A 17,428-nucleotide genomic window follows, 5' to 3' on the forward strand; every position below is an offset into this window, starting at 1 on the left:
ATGATTGTGGTACGACTTGCATCGTATTTTGGCCCAGTGAACTTGAGAAGCGTATTGGGGTGGAAACTATTTTCCTTCTAGACTATAGCATTCATGTTTCGCTCCTGTACTCTCAGTCTCGATTCCTATACGAGCTGTCCACGTGCTCCCTAGTGTTCTCCACGCCTTCATCGCGTGGTATGCGAGTATTTGGTGCTTTCGACTGTGGCCTCTTTTCTGTTTTGTAAAAATGGAAAATAGCGACAATGCTTTTTGTGCTTGTCAAAGACCTCCCGTTGTGATTCTGAAAACAGTCCTTTGCGAGAAGCTTTCCCAGGCATCAGGTGTGGTCTTCCTATGTGTGTTCTGCCAAGTCGTCTCTGCCCCGCTGTTAACTTTATTTTGTGCGATGTAACATTTTTTAAATGCGAATTCCGTGTATTGGTCCTCTAAGGCATCACACGGACCCCTGCTATGTTAAGATGTTTCTTTGCATTCTACACTGTTGTGTCAGACAAGCTCACTTAATTGCTTATTGTTAGGTAATGGTGCCTACCTCCCCACTGAGAAATATCGGCCTTTTATGGCCTCATTCGAAATGCATTCCATGTTCTTCTTCTCTCAACGGCTGGGAACTCCGTGTGTCCACTTCAGTTCAAAGTGATTGCGGTACTACGTGAGTATTAACATGCAAAGTAGGGAATGCTTGTTAGTATCAAGTTCATGTTGGCCATGTATGAAAGATTATTATCTGTACTATGCAAATTAGTTTCACGTTACCTGAAGTAGGCAAGAGTGGTATCATACTCCTTAGCTTGATGAGTAGATTACGTTTAGATATTTAAAATAGTACGTTAAGGGGCAAAATTGTACCGCCACCTTACAACCCAAGCACTGCCTGTCACCAGCAATGATTAGCACATTCCTAAGAGTTAATCAGAACACTTCATTCAGACTAAACATACGAAGACCACGGTTAAAGCTCACCACTGGTATAATAAGGATTACATAAGAGCTGTGAACCACACTCGCCAACAGCTAACAGCGGAGCGTTCCTCCGCTCAGAGCACCCAGAAAAACCAAGTGTGAAACGGAAGCGAACAGAGTGGTCGTTTCCGCCACCAACTTAACAGACAGACGACTCTGGAAGGTGATAGATGTATTTGCCAAGGTAAGAGATACAAGGTTGGTTAACCTGTGCTCCCACCAGAACAAAAGCAACTCAAGTACTAAATACCAAACAAACCTGAAAAGACACATGGAAACACCTTTTCACTCACATTGTAGCACACACAGTGTAAGATAAAGGAAGGACACCATAAATACAGGTCTGGATTACACTTGGGAAATAAATGGATCAGAAAGTATTGACATACTGATGCAAAGTAGAAGATGCTTGCTTTTAACGTCAGACAAACAGTGAATTTTCATCAACGCAATTGCTCAGTTCTGGTTCAAATGGCACTGAGCACTATGGGATTTAACTGCTGAGGTCATCAGTCCCCTAGAATTTAGAACTATTTAAACCTAACTAACCTAAGGTCATCACACACATCGATGCCCGACGCAGGATTCGAACCTGCCACCGTAGCGGTCGCGCCGTTCCAGATTGTAGCGCCTAGAACCGCTCGGCCACTCCGGCTGGCTTCTCAGTTCTCCTGGGAGGTTTAACACAACGGTATTGCAGACAAACGGTGCAGACATTGAGACGCACACAATCAATGTGACTCTACAGATACGTTTCACTGTATTACCCCCATTTGCGTTTGTACACTCCTGGAAATGGAAAAAAGAACACATTGACACCGGTGTGTCAGACCCACCATACTTGCTCCGGGCACTGCGAGAGGGCTGTACAAGCAATGATCACACGCACGGCACAGCGGACACACCAGGAACCGCGGTGTTCGCCGTCGAATGGCGCTAGCTGCGCAGCATTTGTGCACCGCCGCCGTCAGTGTCAGCCAGTTTGCCGTGGCATACGGAGCTCCATCGCAGTCCTTAACACTGGTAGCATGCCGCGACAGCGTGGACGTGAACCGTATGTGCAGCTGACGGACTTTGAGCGAGGGCGTATAGTGGGCATGCGGGAGGCCGGGTGGACGTACCGCCGAATTGCTCAACACGTGGGGCGTGAGGTCTCCACAGTACATCGATGTTGTCGCCAGTGGTCGGCGGAAGGTACACGTGCCCGTCGACCTGGGACCGGACCGCAGCGACGCACGGATGCACGCCAAGACCGTAGGATCCTACGCAGTGCCGTAGGGGACCGCACCGCCACTTCCCAGCAAATTAGGGACACTGTTGCTCCTGGGGTATCGGCGAGGACCATTCGCAACCGTCTCCATGAAGCTGGGCTACGGTCCCGCACACCGCTAGGCCGTCTTCCGCTCACGCCCCAACATCGTGCAGCCCGCCTCCAGTGGTGTCGCGACAGGCGTGAATGGAGGGACGAATGGAGACGTGTCGTCTTCAGCGATGAGAGTCGCTTCTGCCTTGGTGCCAATGATGGTCGTATGCGTGTTTGGCGCCGTGCAGGTGAGCGCCACAATCAGGACTGCATACGACCGAGGCACACAGGGCCAACACCCGGCATCATGGTGTGGGGAGCGATCTCCTACACTGGCCGTACACCACTGGTGATCGTCGAGGGGACACTGAATAGTGCACGGTACACCCAAACCGTCATCGAACCCATCGTTCTACCATTCCTAGACCGGCAAGGGAACTTGCTGTTCCAACAGGACAATGCACGTCCGCATGTATCCCGTGCCACCCAACGTGCTCTAGAAGGTGTAAGTGAACTATCCTGGCCAGCAAGATCTCCGGATCTGTCCCCCATTGAGCATGTTTGGGACTGGATGAAGCGTCGTCTCACGCGGTCTGCACGTCCAGCACGAACGCTGGTCCAACTGAGGCGCCAGGTGGAAATGGCATGGCAAGCCGTTCCACAGGACTACATCCAGCATCTCTACGATCGTCTCCATGGGAGAATAGCAGCCTGCATTGCTGCAAAAGGTGGATATACACTGTACTAGTGCCGACATTGTGCATGCTCTGTTGCCTGTGTCTATGTGCCTGTGGTTCTGTCAGTGTGATCATGTGATGTATCTGACCCCAGGAATGTGTCAATAAAGTTTCCCCTTCCTGGGACAATGAATTCACGGTGTTCTTATTTCAATTTCCAGGAGTGTATTTATAACCCTGTACTAACTTAACAGGAGTTCTGTTCGTCCTTCCAGCGAAATTCACGAGTTTCCAATATATCAAAGACCTGGTACTTGAGTAATAATGGTTGGGTATATGTGTTAATAAACATTATAAAATGAACGAGAGTCGTGCTAAAATTGAAGAATGTTTTGATTTGGTGAGCCGCGTAATTCTGCTCCGACTCCCACGGTCTTCTCAAAGGCCTTCCTAATAGCTAGCATGAACGATCGTTTACTGTTTATTTGTGCCATTTTGAAATGTGTGATAAAATTAACGAACCCACGAAGTACGAGGTTCGTAGTTCAATCTTGTTTCCGAATACAAAAATAGAACGTCCTATAGAAATTTAAAGATAACCGACTATTATGGAAATGTGATGGATGAAGCTTTAGCTGTAAAATTATGAATAATTTTTAATGGCAGACGAACGAATTTCATTATGAAAAACGATCAGGTCGACCTTTAGCTGTGACTGACAAATTCAAGTCACGAACTGACGAGCTAAGCTTTTGCTTCCCTGATATATCACTAACAGTTACTTGTAAAATATTTTGTCCTAATTAGAGGTATAGAAAAATGGCTACCACGTGGCTCTTCACTTTTGACACTGGAACGCATACACAAAGAAAGAAGCTAATGGGAGCCACACTGACTGGCTCACTCGGTACGACAATTAGGTCAGCAGTTTTTGAACCACATTGAGACTGGTGACAGAACCTGAGTTACACATCAAAGTCAAGAAAACAGTGACTGTCAATTAAATGACGTGATTCACGACCCCCTTTACGGTCACAATATTTTGGGATCGTAACGAAGTCCCGCTCATCGACTTAACGCCTAGAGGAGAGATAATAAATGCAACGGCCTGCTGCCCTAACCGACTACGCCGCGTCATTCAATACTGAAGGCGTGGGTTGTGGGCCAGTAGTACTGTGCTTCTTCACGATAATGCTCATCCACATTCTGCTACACTGACAAAGGATTTGATTCGTTAGGTAAAGTGGTAAGTTTTTGAACACCCACCATTTAGCCTGGATTTGACCCTGACTGATTACCATCTTATTCCCAAACAGAAACGTGGCGGAAAGCACCATGGATATCACAAGGAACAGAAAAAAGACGCTACAGATAGGGTAACAGCTTGGCAGCGACTGAGCATACAGAAGGCATAGGAAAGGTTGTGGGTTGCTACGACAAACGTCAAAATGTTTTTATCCCGACGATTTCAGGAAAAATCTACGGTGCTGACCCAAACTGCAAAAATAGAATTTCTTAGGAATATTACGAGCGTCATTCTAAAAGTAAGAAACGTATCTTTCTGCCGATATTTTTACTCGAAATAACGAAGGCATACTCATTTTACAACAGTGACAGGTATTTTTCTCCGTAGTCGCCATTCCAATTTAGACATCTGTCGCAGCGCTCTATAACGTTTTCTGAACTGTCTGGACACTCAGTTGTTGAACCAGTCACTATCATTTTAATTTTGTTCGACGTCATTTCCATAGTGCTTTTCACCCGAAAAATGCTTTAGTTCGGGAAAAAGATGTAACCGGTCGTGGCCTGGTTCCGGCTATATGGTAGGTGTTCAGGAACTTCCCGCTTAAATGTCCAAAGGAGGTCCCTCGTCGGTGTAGCATAGCGTAGGCGAGAGTTGTAAAGAAGCACAGTGTCGTTGGACAACATATCATGCCGGTTGTTTTGAAAGAACTCTTAGCAACGTAGCATCGTATATTGTTGCATTCAGAGGCAGAAAATGGATTACCACACGATACTGCACTTTATCGAATTTTATACACCCCACATGCTGAAAGAGGAGAGCGTACCTCCTGTACAAATTGGATTCCATGTATGTGCGACAAGTTTTACAGCTGAACCACCAAGAGAAGCAGCCGGCCGTTGTGCCCGAGCTGTTCTTGGCGCTTCAGTCCGGAACCGCGCTGCTGCTACGGTCGCAGGTTCGAATCCTGCCTCGGGCATGGATGTGTGTGATGTCCTTAGGTTAGTTAGGTTTAAGTAGTACTAAGTCCAGGGGACTGATGACCTCAGATGTTAAGACTCATAGTGCTCGGAGCCATTTGATTTGAACCAAGAGAAGCGTGAACGCATAGCTGAAAGAACACGAAAGTCTTTGCCATCTAAGGAAAAAAGAAAAATCAGCTGTAGCAGAGCATGCTTTTCAGTCAGAAAATAATCAAATGACGTTTTTGAAAACCAAAGTTTTATGTGCAGTGATGAATTATTATCTACAGCTATACAGAAAATCATCAGAATATATCGGGCATTGTTATATCTGGCGTCCGCAAACTACGCGCGAGAGATTCATATTTCTCGGTCGCTATGCGCAAACTATCAGTCCTACGGAAACAATGAGCAGGACCTTTTTGTAGGTCATGTAATGTAGCTATATTTGGTACTGGTATGCATTTACACTGGATGCCATTGTTTTCAAGTTATTTAAGAAAAACAAATAAAAGTGACCTTCAAACGCACCTCATCCCATGCTCATCCCTCACCAGTCAGGATTGTTAGTAAGCTGTTCGTGGCACACTCTTTTACCACTGTCTTAAAATTTTCGAGTGCACGAACGTATATTCGACCTTTCCTTGTCTGTATTTTTGGGCTCTTAAGCCACCAGCATAGTGGGTTACTTCGTTAACACTAGTAACTGAAACGTAGCCGTGGGGGTAATGAACGAAAAACTATTTTTGTAAACGCAACGCTAAAACTAATTACGTTGACAAATCAATCCAGGCTTAACCCTCACAAGTACAGTATTTTCGTAGTCAGGAGGCCTAGCGAACGAAACGATGTTATTGTTTATTTTACACAAACGTCAATTTTACAATTTGTGAGTGATCGACTAAGCTGGTGGATTAATAAAGCCAGTCAATTAAGACCAGGAAGAGTCGAATGTGGGAAATAGTTCGTGCAGTCCCATATATTTGTACGGTTGTAGGAGGAATTGCCATAAAAATCATACTAAAAATCTTGAGCGGTTGGGACAGTGTGTGCGAGTGGTAGTACGTTTGATCGTCTCTGTCGTACGTGTTTCTTCAATAACTGGAAAACCTTGGTTTCTGGTGAAAACATTTCCCAGTACGTAATGCAGCTACATTAAATATCCCCCAAAAAGGCCCTGTTAAATTTTTTTCTGTAGGACTAATAGTTTGCACTTAGCGAGCAAGAGAATAGGAAAATCTTGCATGTTTTTATGCGGGTTGCATATAACGATAGCTCTTGCTATCGAAGCGAGCTTTCCTCTGACTTGCGCTTCCTGTAATTCCAAGCATAGTTACGGCCATATGAGACGACATATCTCGATTTTCACTTATATTGCGTCTCAGTAGTGCTCTGCACCACTGGAACAGTAAACGCGTTTCCACACTACACCAACTTGTGATATACAAAAAGCTAATTCGTAACAATCGCCTACGCTGGTGCGATGACGACACAGGAAAAACAAACAAATACTGCACGACAGACAGACACGACGTGTCTGCTGTGGGTTCAAGCATTGTTTACGCCTTATTAGTCCCATAGTAAACAGCGATTCAGTTCTGACGGTGTTTTGTCACAAAAATAAGTTCGACTGACAAACCAATAGATGTTTACACGTCGAAATGCTGTATGAAAAATAAAGAAAATAATAGCACGTTGTGTTAGAAGTAGCAATGTATAAAATGAATACCACGTAACGCGTGGTTAACGCTCGTTTACGTAGGTGGATGACAAGGCCGTCTGGAAACGTGTTGTGATTTCAGAAGAGTTCTGTGCAGTGCTGAGTCACTTCATTTCATTTCATTTATTGCATATTTAAAGACCTTCTGCCTGATATTTAAAGAGCTAGTTGTATATTTTGCAGTTTTGCATGTAACAGTTTATTGTTCCACATTGATTGCAAAATTTGTTTTGAGCAATGAAAATAAGAGGAATAGCAATGAGTTAGAAACGGAGTGTTAAAATACTATATGCTAGTAATTTAGAAGAAAACAACAGAGAAATAGTAAAAAGGGAATATTTCAGTGGTAAACGAAATACAACATATAAATTATAGTTCGCGCTGTTCCCACCCCTGGTGGGAGAACCTCGGCAGAAACATCGAGCCTTCCCCACCTGAAATAACTAACGTAAACCCCTCCCGAACAGGCCACGAAGGCCCAACGGTACCGACCGGTCGCCGTGTCATCCTCAGCCCATAGGCGTCACTGGATGCGGACACGGAGGGGCATGTGGTCAGCACACCGCTCTCCTGGCCGTATGTCAGTTTCCGAGGCCGGAGCCGCTACTCTTCAATCAAGTAGCTCCTCAGTTTGCCTCACAAGGGGTGAGTGCACCCTGCTTGCCAACAGCGCCCGGGAGACTGGATGGTCACCCATCCAATTGCTAGCCCAGCCCGACAGCTGTTAACTTCGGTGATCTGACGGAAAGCGGTGTTACCACTGCGGCAAGGCCGTTGGCCCCACCTGAAATAGTATACAAAATTATATCTTCTTGTATTAGTAATGAATGCTTCATGAGTGACTACTTACATTGAGGTTGCAGATGTTATGGGATATCGATATGCACGTATGCAGATAGCGGTATTATGGCATACACAGAGCATAAAAGGGCAGCGAATGGCGGATCTGTCATTAGCACTCAGGTGATTAATGTGAAAAGGTTTCCGACGTGATTGTGGCCGCACGACGGGAACTAACGGACTTTGAACGCGTAATGGTAGTTGGAGCTAGATGCATGGGACATTCCATTTCGGAAATCGTTAGGGAATTAAATATTCCGAGATCCACAGTGCCAATAGTGCGCCCCAGAATAACAAATTTCAGGCATTACATCTAACCACAAATAAGGCAGTGGCCGACGGTCTTCACATAACGACCGAGATCCATATCATTTTGGTAGAGTTGTCAGTGCTGACAGACAAATAGCAATACGTGAAATAAGCACAAAACTCAATGTGGAACGTACGACGACTGTATCCGTTAGGTCAATGCGGCGAAATTTGATGTTATCGGACTATGACAGCAGACGAGCGACACGATTGCCTTTGCTAACAGCACGACATCGCCTGTAGCGCCCCTCCTGGGCTCTTGACCATATCGGTTTGGCCTTAGACAACTGGAAAATCGTGGTCTAGTCGGACGAACCCCGATTTCAGTTGGAAAGAGTTAATGGTAGATTTTGAGTCAGGCAGACCCACGAAGTCATGGACCCAGGTTGTCAACAATGCACTGTGCAAGCTGGTGGTGGCTCCATAATGGTGTGGGCTGTGTTTATATGGAATGGACTGGATCCTCTGGTTCAACTGAACCGATGTTTCACTGGAAATGGTTATGCTCCGCTTTCTGGAGACCATCTGCAGCCATTCATGGACTTCGTATTCCCAAATAGCGATAGAATTTTTATGGATAGCAATGCGCCATGTCATTGGGCCACAGTTGTTCGCCATTGGTTTGAAAAACTTTGTGGACAATTCGAGCGAATGATTGGACACCGAGGTCGCTCGACGTGAATCCCATCGAACATTTACGGCAAATAATCGAGAAGAGAGTTGGTGCACAAAATCCTGCGCCGATAACACTTTGGCAATTGTGGATGGCAGAATGTCTCAACATTTCTGCAGGGGACTTCCAGGGACTTGTTAAGCCCATGCCACGTCGAGTTGCTGTACCACGCCAGGCAAAAAGCGCCCCGACACGTTATTATGAGGTATGCCATGAGTTTTGTCGTCTCAGTGGAGTATATGTTTTAAGTGGTTATGTAGGGCATTCCTATTGCACAATTTGTGTTGCTATTTTTAGAATTAGTTCTCCATATTTCGTGTGTGCTGTCATGTTACACGTTTGTATGCAACACCACAGGCGGGAGGGGAGGCTCCTCGAAACTACGACCCTCGCCTCACCAAATGGCGTATTCCTTACACGTGACGATTGTCTCATTGTTTAAATTAATTCATTTTCCTTTACATTACTTCGTTATCATATTTAAAGTGCAGATTAGATACATTCACCAATCACGTGATTATTTATCTACTATAGGGATTATACTCCTTCTGAGTCTTTGTCTGATGCTGTTGTATTTGTGTCATTTTATGTGTCTCCATTTACATGAGTGTCTGTGTGAGTATCTATGACTGTGTCTAAGTTTGTGTCCTCTCGAGGATCCTGCTGTCACGTGTGTTTGTATCTGTTCGAGATCTGCCGTATTGATTGTATTGTCTGTAGATGACACACGCTGTTCCTGAAGCCTTATCAGCGATTTTCATAGAGCATATCATTTGTCTGGGTTTCTTAACATTTCTTTGATGTCGTTGTATTCTGTTATAGTTCTTGTGTGGAAGGGTGTTGCAATGTAATGCCATGTGTTCAAGAGACCCACATGCATAGCACATGCACGTAATACTCTGGCTGAGGCCCACGCAGTTCAGATGTGCTGGATACCGGCTGTAGCCGGTGCTTCAGCTACATTCGTTCCTGTGTAGTGGGGAAGAAGGCGAAGACGGGAGGGCCTTTGTCATTCGTCTCCCACTCCCATTGCCATATTTCAAGGCGCCAGCTGCTTAATTGACCGATGTCTAGAATGTTTTCCCCCGTTATTTCACAAACAATTTTGTGTCAGCGGCTCTTTATCCAGTATGCTGCCATTCTGTGACGGATAGTGATAGCATTTGGGCCGGCCGGAGTGGCCGAGAGGTTCTAGGCGCTACAGTCTGGAACCGCGCGACTGCTACGGTCGCAGGTTCGAATCCTGCCTCGGGCATGGACGTTTGTGATGCAGCGTTGTCAACCATACGATAAATTATCGCGATATACGAAAATTAAAACGTGAACACGATGTACGATAGTACATTGCTGATAATTGAGGAATCTACGATAATTTTTGTGAAGATTTAAAATGAAAATAAATTGGTACTTTTAGTAGTTTCATACGTTAATAATCTGTTTTCAAAAAGTCCATACTCCACTCAGTATAAGCAATTTCCTCTTTTTCTCTCGTCCACTCCCCGCAACAGTCCAACGACTCTTAACACTGTATATTCGCTTCCGGGGAATACCCTTACCGCCTAACAAATATTATTTCACAACAATATGGGCTATTACGGCTAGGCCACCGTCATCAGTTGCTGGTGAAATTGGGACTTGAATGCACGGGTAGTTGTCTTTGTGCTCTTAAAAGAATATTAATTTTTTGTTCTTAAGGGAAATTAAAGTGTGGTGTTCTTTAAATAAATACTGTAGTAGTGTATTCAAATATAAGTAATGGAAAGTGACAACAGTGATATAGATTCTCCGCGGACCCCACAGAAGAAATTGAGGCTGCGTGGTGAGTTGAAATTAAAACGTTTGAAACAAAAGTTCAGAAAGGAATGGTTGACTGATTTATCTTTCAAGGATTGGCTACAACCTGTTAGTGACGATGCATATAAAGCTCGGTGTAAAGTTTGTAGATGTGAATTCAGTGCTGAGTTGACTGTAGTGGGACTGATGACCATAGATGTTAAGTCCCATAGTGCTCAGAGCCATTTGACTGTAGTGAAAAATCACGCTAAGGGGAAAAAACACTTAAGTGCCGTAAAATGTGTCGGGCTTCTACAAAAGAAACTTGACTTTTCATCACAATCAAAATCGTCTGATACATTTGATAAGCAGGGCAAGAGGGCTGAAATATTGCTATGTCGATTTTTGGCAGAAGATACCATCTCTGTTAATACAGCCAATCACTTGACAGATGTAATTAAAAGTGCCTTTCCCGATTCGAAAATAGTTGAGAACTTGCAATTGGGTAGAACAAAAGCCAAATGGTTGATAAAGAATGTCATAGGTAAATGTCATTTGGATGAACTGAATGTTTACGGAGACAAAAGTTCAGTTTCATAATTGATGAATCTACCGACATTTCGGCTACGAAAAATTTGTGTATTTGTGTGCGGTATTTTGATGAAGATAGCTCCAAAATACATACTAAATTTTGGCAGTTGTTACAGCTGTTTGACGAGAAAAATGCAGAGGCCGCTCATGAAGGTGCCACTGCTAATCGTTTGTACGATCTCGTACGTAAAGCCTTGTCAGTACATAATATTCCTCCTGAAAATTTAGTAAGACTTGCTTAGGATGGGTGCAACACAATGATGGGGAAAGACACTTCTGTTGCTAGTCGAATAATTAGAGATATTCCTGGTATTTTTATACAGAAATGTATGTCATTCATTGCACTTATGTGCAAGTGAGGCTTGCAAACAATTACCAAGACTATGTAAAGACACAGCAAGGGATACATATTCATTCTTTAAGCATAGTTCAAAAAGAATAGCCCAGTTTGTGGAATTCCCACAGTTTTGTAATGTCGAAACTCACAAGATACTGCATCCGTCTCAAACAAAATGGTTATCTTTGTTAACTGTTGTTCCACGTATTCTAGAGCAGTGGAATGCATTGCAATAATTTTTTACTTGCAAGTGGGAAGAAGAAAGACTGTATGCAGCTGAACAGTTAGCAAAGGCATTCAGGGACAACTTTGTACGTGCAGTTTTTATATTTCTCGAGTGGATTCTACCGAAATTTGTGTCTCTGAATCAATATTTTCAGAGCGAGAAATTAGTAATTTGCTCTTTGCATGATAGAATGTGCAAAACGTACAAAGAAATCCTTCTCTGCTATATGTCTCCTGATTATATCAATAAAACTGTTTTGACAGACATAGATCCAGCAAACCCAGCCCAACTTGTGCCTAATACGCAAATGTATTTAGGTGTAGGTGTGATGGATTTCATCAGCCAATCTGAAAACATCTCACAAAAATCTGAAGTGACTGATTTCTACTACAGAGTGCAACAGTTTCTTATGGTATCTTGTTGTGAGATAAAAAAGCGGTATGATTTCAACAATTCTGTTCTAAAAATGTTGAGTTGGTTAACACCAGAAATAGCATTGTCAAAAAGTGCTGCAAGGCCGTCAACGCTAGTTCCACTTATAAAGTCGGTTCAGAGGATTTCTCCAAAAGACAAAAGGCTTATGTAAATGATTGATGATCAGTGGAGAGCATTGCCACATGCAGAATTTCCCGAAAATCTACGGTCTAAAGAGGTGGACGAATTTTGGGTGTTCATAAAGAACGCTAGGGACCTTCATGGTAACCAAGAGTTCCTCCAAATAGGAATCTTTGTGCTAGATATATTAGTTTTACCACATTCTAGTGCTGATTGTGAGCGGGTCTTTTCAAAAATGAATCTAGTGAAGACACCATTGAGAAATAAGTTATATTCGGGTACAGTCAGCGCAGTAATGCTCACTTCCCAGCTTGTGAAGAATTGTGTACAGTTCGAACCAACCAGTGCAATGAATGCATCAATGAACACGTCGAACATTTATGCTAAGAAGAAGGAATCTTATCGGGATAGTGACGCCGATGTGGAGTTCGACAACGATGCTTATTAGGGTGAGTTTAATTATATTATTATTTTTAATTATATTACGTACACAGTGCTACTTTTCGATCGGGGTTAGCGAAAAAATCTGTGATGCTTTGGACACTTCCGAGTTTATCTGGTTCTGAACGTATTTTTAGTACTTAGCATCGCGAATAGAGACGTTTTGGTTCGTAATTAGGAGGTTTTATGGATAAAAATTTTAAAAGATGAGAAGACTTTGCCATTCGCGATTGAAAACAAATATTGTGTACGTCATATTATCAGCATTATTGTTTTTGTTTTTTTTAAGATTATCAATATACGATAATTTTAGATAAAAAACGATAATTTTAAATACAAAATGCCATAATTTTATCTTCTGGGGTTGGCAACGCTGGTGTGATGTCCTTAGGTTTGTGAGGTTTAAGTAGTTCTAAGTTCTAGGGGACTGATGACCTTAGAAGTTAAGTACCATAGTGCTCAGAGCCATTTGAACCATTTTTTTTATATCATTGGGGCAGATCTCCAGAACTACACAAAACGCTCCTACTGATGCGGTGTCAAAAGCACCCAACATTCTGAGTAGTGTGCCCCTATGCCACTGTGTTTCTATGCCCGCGGCTCGTGGTCTTGTGGTAGCGTTCTCGCTTCCCGCGCACGGGGTCCCGGGTTCGATTCTCGGCGGGGTCACGGATTTTCTCTGCATCGAGATGACTAGGTATTGTGTGGCTTTCATCATCATTTCATCCTCGTTCACTCCCAAGTCACCGTAGTGGCATTAAAGAACTTGTGGAGCGACGGCCGAACACCCCCGCGAGGGGTCTCCCGGCCATCAATGCCACACGCTGATTATTACTGTGTTTCTATAAGTAACTAGCCATGCACTTGCTGCAAAGCATCAGATGACTTTCAAGAGAGCTGTGCGATAACTTCGTAGCATCTTCGAAGGTAGACTGTGTAACATGGTGTTTAGCCTAGCAAGTTTGTCCTTCAGGTTCGTTGCTTTGTTAATTACCAATCTGGCGTGCACACCCAAAATAAGTCGTTCGCCAATAGGTATTGCTAAATATCATGTTATTTGTTACCTTTTTATATTAATGTGAGCTAATTTAATAACTGGGTTCCGTTTCAGCGCCTCTTTGAGTAATGGATACACTGTTTTGTTTGTCGCTATTTTGAGTTTTGTTTTAGCTACACCAATTACCTACACTTATCAGAAGTTGTGCAGTTTTGTGTACTCACGTGTTTGCTGAGACAACGACTAATAAGTCATCCGCATAAGACACTATACCTTTTACCCTGCCATCCGCGAACAAGTTGTTTAAGAGTGGGTCGATAACAATGTAGCAAAATATTGGTCGACAGATTGAGCCCTGCCCGAATCCTTTCGTTATTTTCTTGACTGCGTTCTGGTGTCCCGCTTCGTACTGTGCTGTGCCATTTTTGCTGTAATCTAACAAGCTGTTGTAAAGGGCAGTTGGTAGTTGCATATTCCTTAACCTAGCCAACAACGCAGCCCACTAAAGGTCATCAAAAGCATCTGTTACGGTTCAAAAAATGGTTCGAATGGCTCTGAGCACTATGGGACTTAACATCTAAGGTCATGCCTCAGGCATGGATGTGTGTGATGTCCTTAGGTTAGTTAGGTTTAATTAGTTCCAAGTTCTAGGGGACTGATCACCTCAGATGTTGAGTCCCATAGTGCTCAGAGCCATTTGAACTATTTTTGTCTGGGACTTAAACGGTTCTCGCCATATGTTGCTCTACAGCTGTGTTTTAATAAAGTTGTCTCAGTGGTCTTGCTTTGTTTGGTTCTTCTTTATATTTTTGTTTCGCTTCACGGTGCAGTCCAAGTCTGAGCTGTCGTTCTTGTGCTGTCTTGGCTCTTTGGTACTATCTTCTTTTGTCACGTGAATGTTTCCGCAGTCTTGTCAACTCTACCGACCACTGTAGTTTATGTTTTCTCCTGGTATTCTCTCGTGGAATGCCTGCTGACTGCGCCGTTTGGAGCAAGCCTGTTAAAATATGTATTTCATAGTCTGTGCACCTTGGATTGCGTGTAGGGGAAAATCCTCTATTACACCTCTAATTTTCTCCGTGTTGCCCTATCCAGAATGAATCTCTGATGTTGTGCGGTTGTGATGTGTGAATGATTATGGCGTCGTTGTAGTCGCTGTGTGCTGTACTGCCCATTGTTTTGTGTGTGCTAGTCAGTTTTTGTTTGCTATTGGTACGTCTACACAGCGTGACCCAGTTCCATCAGGACTGTGGCAACGAAAAATAAACGTAATGTATTATATTCACAGTCACCTTAATTGTCCAAAATTGTCTCCCCCTGAACAAAACACTACTGAAATCATTTTAAAGTGTTTTAAAAAACCACTGTAGTCCTTTCTCGAGGTTGCATTTAGTACTACAGTACAATTTCTTGGATGTCCTTAATTGCGTCATAATGATGTTCTTTCATTGCCAACATCAATTTGGGAAACAACCAGAAGTCGGCTGGGGCCTAATCCGGCGAATACGATGGGTGATCCAGGACTGCGATCGATTTTGTAGCTAAAATCTCGCGCACAGCCTTCGCTTTGTGGTCTGGGGTGTCGTCATGTAGCAGCAAGCACGAATCCACATCTCGGTATTCGAGTCTACTTCTACGAATCCAAAAACGCTGGAGGAGTCGAAAAACTTGGTACTTATATGGATATGGTGTCTGTTCTTTCGGACATGTCCGAAAGAACAGACACCATATCCATAAAAGTATATAGTTCTGGCAACACTGGCCATGACCTTCTTCTCCTGTGCGGATGCACACATATTCCCTGAACTCTTACAGGACTTGGTAAGAATGTCTTCCACGAGTAATGAGTGTGTTGGTGTGGTACACTACGAATGTAGTGTGTGGACATACAAGGTGAGAATGTGGGTCTCGCGGAAGGCGTGCGTAAGATAGTCCCTGCAGTGGCGCTATTCTCTGTGCCCTCGGTGGCTCACGTGGATAGAGTGTCTGCCATGTAAGCAGGAGATCCCGGGTTCGAGTCCCGGTCGGGGCACACATTTTCACCTGTCCCCGTTGATATATATCAACGCTCTTTAGCAGCTGAAGTTATTAATATAATTTCGAAAAACTTGGTGTTGCCTCACTGGTCCACTGCAATTTTCCGACGAGTGTTGGACACACGGTTAGGATGCTTAATGCAGCAGTACACAGCTGTTTTGAAAGTTCAAGGATCGTAACGCCGCAGTTCCCCACGTGATAGCACTGTAGTTTCGAATTTCACACAAGCAGTCCTAATAGAACTGGAACAAACTATGTACGTTATTCTCTCCTCCAGGGTTACCACAATATGTTGGTGCTTGTCCTGCCTTGTTTAGTAAAAAGAGGTTGTACTTATTTATAATGTCGTGACGTTATGCTGGCTGCGGAAGAAATTAGTGCCGCACCATCACACCGTGCGAAGTAATGAGGGTAAGAGGTTTGAGTAAAAGAGAGCTCCCGCGTAGCTCGTGGCTGGCGGTCAGATTCTGTGTCGCCTGGTATAGGGCATCGTCGGGACATTCCGCGTGCCTATGGGGGAGGTCTGTGGCAGGAATGCCAGTCGGGATTAGCCAGCAGGGAGGGGGCGGCTGCTGCTACTGCCGTTGCGGCGGCGGCGGCGGCGGTGGGTCGCGAGTTTTTATGGGACTGCGGGAAGAGGAAGGGAAGAGGAAGGCGTAATTAACGGCTGCCTAGCGGGACGCACGGAATGCTGGGAGCGCAGCGAGGCATGCGCCGCCACAGGCGCCCACGTACAGCCACTGGCGGAGGGTGCTCGCCTTAAACACACGCCACAGCAGCCAGAGGAGCAGCCGCGGCGGTTTCAGTCGCAGTGTCAAGGTTTCACTAGCTTTCTGTGTAAAGGATCTGCTACTTCATAAACTAACCTCCGAGTACCTATTAAAGAAGAAAACGTGGATGACACCTTGATGTGACAAAAGTCAAGGGGTACCTCCTAATATCGTGTCGGAACTCCTTTTGCCCGGTGTATCGCAGCAACTCGATGTGATGCAGACTTCGCAAGTTCCTGGAACTCACTCCCTTAGAGAAATATTGAGCCGTGCTACCTCTATAGTCGACCATAATTGCGAAAGTATTGCCGGTGCAGGATTTCGTACATCTACATCTACATCTACATGGATACTCTGCAAATCTTATTTAAGTGCCTGGCAGAGGGTTCATTGAACCACCTTCACAATTCTCTATTATTCCAATCCCGTATAGCGCGCAGAAAGAATGAACACCTATGTCTTTCCGTACGAGCTCTGATTTCCCTTATTTTATCGTGGTGATCGTTCCTCCCTATGTAGGTCGGTGTCAACAAAATATTTTTACATTCGGAGGAGAAAGTTGGTGATTGGAATTTCGTGATAAGATTCCGTCGCAACGAAAAATCCTTTTCTTTTAACGATGTCCAGAGGCATTCCTGTATGATTTAAGTGACACTCTCTCCCATGTTTCGCGATCATACAAAACGTGCTACCTTTCTTTGAACTTTTTCTATGTACTCCGTCAGACCTGTCTGGTAAGGATCGCACCCCGCGCAGCAGTATTCTAAAGGAGGACAGACAAGCGTAGTGTAGGCAGTCTCTCCTTAGTAGGTCTGCTACATTTTCTAAGTGTCCTGCCATTAAAATGCAGTCTTTGGTTAGCCGTCCCCACAACATTTTCTGCGTGTTACTTCCAATTTAAGTTGTTCGCAATTGTAATACCTAGGTACTTATTTGAATGTACGGCTTTCAGATTAGACTGATATATTGTGTAACCGAAGTTTAACGAGTTCCTTTTAGCACTCATGT

The 17,428-nt window shown here is 44.1% G+C and overlaps 1 non-coding gene across 1 annotated transcript; it reads left to right on the forward strand.

Moving 5' to 3' along the window:
* The first annotated feature begins 15,570 nt into the window (after positions 1 to 15,570).
* On the forward strand, positions 15,571 to 15,645 carry Trnat-ugu. Its single transcript has one exon. It is a non-coding gene; the product is annotated as a tRNA-Thr (tRNA).
* Positions 15,646 to 17,428: the final 1,783 nt, after the last annotated feature.

The sequence above is a fragment of the Schistocerca americana genome, chromosome 2 (assembly GCF_021461395.2).
Source record: "Schistocerca americana isolate TAMUIC-IGC-003095 chromosome 2, iqSchAmer2.1, whole genome shotgun sequence".
Lineage (NCBI taxonomy): Eukaryota > Metazoa > Arthropoda > Insecta > Orthoptera > Acrididae > Schistocerca > Schistocerca americana.